Here is a 6,000-nt window from a genome sequence, read left to right on the forward strand (position 1 = left end):
TTGTGCCCGTTTTTCGCGCTCTTAGTTTTAGCAACTGGACGCAGGGTTCGGTGCAAATTTGGGACGAATGAATGTGTATATACGTCTGCAATAGCTTCACCGCAACACATTTGTTACCCTGAACATACTGCCCCGCCCGCTTTACTATAATCTCAGGTGCTCTCGAACTCTCTATTTGCCGGTATTTTTATTTTCACGTGCTCAATGGTCCTACCGCAATACATATATATAGTGAGGTGAAGCTGATTAATGTTGCCAAGTGCTTTGACAGTGTCAGATCTAACAGTTATAGAATGACATGGCCAATACAACAGCTCACACCTTCACTTTAACAATTCTATTAGGACTGTCAAACTAATCTTACAGCACAGAAAAGCAACGTAAACACCTCAAGAGTTGATTAGCAAGTAATACTGGAAAGTTCAAGTCTAGTGACCAAGGGTGTGGTGAAGTGCTTTAAACATTCAACCAACACACCTTAAGTGCTTAAAAATTTCTAGAATATTGAAGCAGGCTGATCAGACTTACTTTGATATTGGTTGTTTTACAATGAAAATAATAGTACTGCATAAGAGGACGCAGGTGACTCGTGTGCTGCTTGGTTATGCAAACCACATGGGTGCCAGAAATACCCAAACATGGTGCTTGTTTACACACGCTGCTTGCGTCCACTAATCTAAAGCTCTCTAATGTCAGCAGTATAAAGAGAGGCTGTAAAAATATGGCTTTGAATTTCACAACTCCAATTTTGTTTCTTCTGTACTTGTACAACCTATGGTTTCGTGACAGCATCTGCCTAGCTCATTGACACATTCATTGCCACATTTTGCGACAAAAGCAGTGATGATTCAGTCAGAGTTGCCTGTCCTAATATTACTCCAATAATTCTTTAAACCATTCATTTTTTAAGCATGAAGCATGTCATGCCCAACTAGAAAATTAACCATGCAATAATCTACTTGAAGTGGCTAAAAAATCGGCAGTCTTCTGAAGTCAGCTTGATTTGCAGCTGCTAAAATTGGCTATTATTGAATTAGGGCAAGGAAGAAACGGCTTGAATAAACATATGTGTCTCATCAGAAAGTTGCGGTGGTGTGCTGCAGGCTAAAAGCCGTTTTGGCATTGGTCTACCTCTGTCCCAAAACCAGGCACCACAGCCAAGGCGACTTCACTTGGCTTTTACAGCTTCAAATTCGCTTTCACAAGCACGTAATACTCAGTCGAGGTGAGCTCAATGCACTTCACCCACACTGGGGATGCAAAGACATACGGCCAAGAGGATGCCACCTTGACGAGGCAGACACCACAGACCTCGAATTAAAAAATGACACCATCCCAAATGGTATACCCTCCATTCAAACCAGAAGGGCAGTACACTTACCTAGCTGGGCAACTAGGGCCTTCATCCAGAGTGTCAATGCGACTCTGCCCCAAGAGGCAGCGACCATTATGTGATATAATACTTGATGTAGGGGTGAAAATGTGCCACATTCACAAAATCGGGGTTTCAGGCTGGGTCCATTTCCGTGATGCACTTGATTGTGCAGAATGTGAAGGTGTTGAAGAATCGCTAGCAACATGCATCCTTTACACACTGCAAAGAGCGGCATGCTAACTAGAGCTTACTGGGCGCGTCATTTAAACATATAGACCTCAGTAAGCTGTAACACATTTCTGGCTATAACAGGATGCGCCAAATACTGTAATACTATTGAAAACATGCTGCTCGATTTTCAGTGCACATCTGAGAAATTTGAGGAACAAGCTGCAGATGTTTTCCCCGACCACCTCACAGTGACTGACCGTCACCTGAGTTGTACGCACCTTAATGACCGCTTGCCAAGGAGGGAATGGAAAGCCCCTATATACGATGGCAGAACCTGTTGTTGCTCTCGAGCATGTCAACACTTAAAGTGCACATGGCAAAGATGAAGTCATTTTTCAGATGTTGAGGAATCTTGCCGAAACAAGGAAGCAAGCACTATTGCTTGTAATCAATGAAATCTGGAATATTGGAATTCCCCACAGAGTGGAAACACTTGGTCATGATGCCACTACCGAAGCCAGGCAAGAAACCTGACACCATAGACAACCTTTGATCAGTCTCACTCACATTGCATATTGACTGAAGAAATGAAGGAATGAACCAGCATCTGGGAAAGACAATAGCCTCTTTCTGCATGAAACCATCGTCAATGCCAGCCGCTTTGGAGGAAAGATGTATGGGTTCTTAGTCACAGTCCAACCAAGAAGGATGTTGAGCACAGTCTGCAATGAGGAGGTACTGGTGGCCTTTCGTGAAGCCTGCCCAGTCATTAGTGGTGTGAAAGCCTCTAATGCAACCATATGTTTGAATATGAAGTTATAGTAAACAGCCAAAGACTTTTACCAACTGCACAGGTGGAAATGCAGGTAAAACCCGGACCAGCACACTTGGTTGCAGGAGTGATTCGCTGATGAGGTAAGAAGGTGACTTAACAGTTGGTGATAAGGTACACCGAATGCAGGTATGCGCAGTATGTATACATACTGTTAGGCTGAAACAGATTAATTTTCTCCAAAGCAATATCAGAAGCTCAATTTTGTTTAGGATGCCACTCATGTGCTTTAGGTAAGTGTGCACATCATCATCATCAGTCTGGTTACACCCACTGCAGCGCAAAGGCCTCTCCCATACTTCTCCAACTACCCCGGTCATGTACTAATTGTGGCCATGTTGTCCCTGCAAATTTCTTAACCTCATCCGCCCACCCAACTTTCTGCCGCCCTCTGCTACGCTTCCCTTCCTAGCAGTGTGGACAGGGTTATATACAGCGGCATAGGCAAATGATACAACTAGATACAGCTGTTATGCGTAATATTTTTTCTGGACTAAATTCTTGCTCCTTGAACTCATTCGAGATCATTAAGTGTAGCACCAAAGTAGTGGAACACTACCGAACAAAGGCATGTAGCGTGCACATCTCAATTCTTCTTATGCCAGTCTTCTTTTTTACACCAATAGCTGCTATGGGCCAACTCTCCTGGTTCTGATGTCTATTGGTGTTGTCACTCTAATTCCCAAATTTATTGCTAGAATATTGCAGATAACGTTCTCATTGTGATGTGTGGATTCAAACATATGATCAAAAGATTGGCAGACCACAATTCTACATTTCAGCCACTCTGCTGAAGGTACAGTCGTGGCGAATACCGATCCTGGAGAGTGCGATCTAGCCAACAGGTGCCATGATTGGCTAACACCTGTTCAATGTCTGCGTGCTGTATATAGAGCTGGCATCCACGCCTTCAAATTCTTACTCATCACTTTCCCCACTTGTGAAGGCAGTACTATGTTAATTTTTCTTTGTGAAGGCAGTACTATGTTAATTTTTCTTCTTACATGTAATGACAGTGATTGGGTGCATCTGCTTTGTTAATCTTCTAGTGCTTGGCTTCTCAGATTTACTGGATGGGGCTGGTTGATGGGGCAGAGCGCGAGACCTAGCAATGGGTAGCTCAAATATAGCTTTGAGAAAACCAAATTAATTCAGCAGTAAGAAGCTAAAGGGTTGTTTTTCTGGAGACCAGAGACCAAGTCTGGAGGAGGAAGAAAACTAGTCTTTCCACTTCAACACTGGGAGGCACAACTCCCACTTATTTTACTTCTTTAAAGGAGATTACTGACTTTGCACTGGCAAGTGTTCACTTCAACAAACACCGAATGAAGCAAGCTTCCTGTGCATATTTCACCATTTATTGCATCACTTTCACAGTATGAGTGAAACTCCAATTTTCCTTATGCCACAACTTGCCCAATCTTGTGTTTTGCAGTAGGATGTTAGCAGTGCTATTAAGGCACTTACATATTCGTGAATAGTAGTAGAGAAAAAAAAGTAAGAAAACAGTGGCTTTTTGTGCATCGACTATGCATGCACCTGGTGCTCTCATGTCCATTTTTTCCGCTATCTGCTAAACCATTCTAAACAAGAAAAGCTCATACGCAATTATTGTGCAGAGTCAGACAACTAAACGAGTATCCTTGGTAAGCAAGGTTTATTTATTTGGTGACATTTTCTGTGGCCTTGCTATTGAGCTTTCTTTTCATCCTTTTCCGCTGTGCAGATTCATTAAGAAGTGACAAGACAGTTTGACAATTTTAATAATTGAAAGACTTAGCGAAACCTTTTTTGGGTTGTTTTTCCTTGCTTTCAGACTCTGCACATTGCCTTTTAAGGCATGTTTTAAGTGTTTCTTTTTTTTATGGAGAGGGCATGTTAACATCTTTTACACCATGTCAATTATGTGGTGCCATAGTGTGTTCTTGGATGGAGTCGCCCTTTCATTCAGTACAATGTCGTTTTTTGTGTCGTAGGCCGTTTTACATTTGAGTATGAGTGTAGCATTTCGCTAAGTTTTGCCTCTGTCACCCAAGCTTGCTACCCACTGCTGTTGACATGTGACACACATGTGACTTTTGTTCAATAAAAGGAAGTCTGTCACTTATCTTGTGCACTGGTTGTCTTTTGTCTCTTTGAATTGCAATTTGTTGCCTATATTTGCTCTTTTGTTGCATTTCAGATTAGGAATGGCTATCATAATTGATATTTAACCATACTGCACACAATGTGGATGATATGTAATTGCAATATATGGCCACCATAAATATAATAGAAGTTAATAATTCAAGAATAGTGCCTTTGCATAGTGGTGCAGCCATGAATTGTGGCTATAAGGTACCAGCACTGCAAGTAGCACTGTTTGTGCAGAATATAGTTCAACTCTACTACTTTCAAACATCATTGTTTTTATCTGCATTTGTATAGCTCCAGTTCCTGTGAACAACACGCATCTGGCGGAAGAGTGGCTTGCACCTGCAGTGGGGCCCAATGAATAGCCCAATTTCTGCCCGTTTTCATGTTATTAGCATATTAGTTGAGGCAGTCGTTCTTATAGTAAACTGCTTGCGCAGTGTAGAAGCCACTGCGGGTGTCAGGATCTTGTACACATCTTCAGCTTTGCAGAGGGCACAGCATCTGGCACATAGTTTGTCACAGGCCATGTTTTGGGGGCAAGTTGGGTTTACTCACTTGCAAAGAGAGAACCAAGCTTGTTGGATATGAATCAAACCGCCTGTACACTCGGTGGCCTTCTTCATTTTGTGCGCCATATATGGTTATAGCTACCCTTGCTTTATGCACTTCTTGTCCGGCAGCAGTTTTGCTTTTGAAACACTCAAGATAGCTTTCAGCAAGCTGGACAGGAATAGCACTGAAAAACCAGCAGATGTTAATTGTTGCACTTGTCATGCGAAGCTTCCTACAGTATGATGGGGACGGAAATTAATGAAGGTGTTCCTCAAGGCCTTCTAGCTTGTCATGAGTTTGGAGCAATGTGATGTATAGCACTTTTCTGATCGCATACTATAGGTTCAGCAGGTGTGGCCATGGTTGAAGTGCAGTGCAAGGTCAAGAAAACAGATATCTATGAGCAGCACGCTGGTAAAGGAGACGCTGGGAAAACTAGTGGGAAGCCTGTTGAACATCAAATTGACCAAGCTGCTGGCTTCATCAGGCAAACTGTGATAAAGAGAAGGAAGTCATCAACACATCAGAAGGTTTTTGCGTATAGACACTGCTAAAGTTCTCAGGCACGTCTCTTGTAACACGCCAACAAATCTTAGTGCGCAGGCTATGCATGACCAACTACATATGCCTTCTGTTTGGACAAAGAACTGCTCATTGTAACTGATGAAGATGGAGTGGACAAAAAAAACGGCAGCTCCACTAATCTGGTTTCACTGGTATCAGCAGTGCTTTGTAAGTATGCATCGCCATACTCCCCACTGCCTTCTTGGTTGACATCAGCAAGGACCGGCTTGAGGCAAGGGGTAATAGACATCTTTACAAGCTAAAAATGCATGCATGCATGCATGGAGAGCACATTGTGTCCAAAAAGTTGGCACTTCACAGGGGAACTGGAGAAGAAACAGATTATTGACAGTGGCCAAAGGCAAGCTTA

Source organism: Dermacentor variabilis, chromosome 7, assembly GCF_050947875.1.
Source record: "Dermacentor variabilis isolate Ectoservices chromosome 7, ASM5094787v1, whole genome shotgun sequence".
NCBI classification, from domain to species: Eukaryota; Metazoa; Arthropoda; class Arachnida; order Ixodida; family Ixodidae; genus Dermacentor; species Dermacentor variabilis.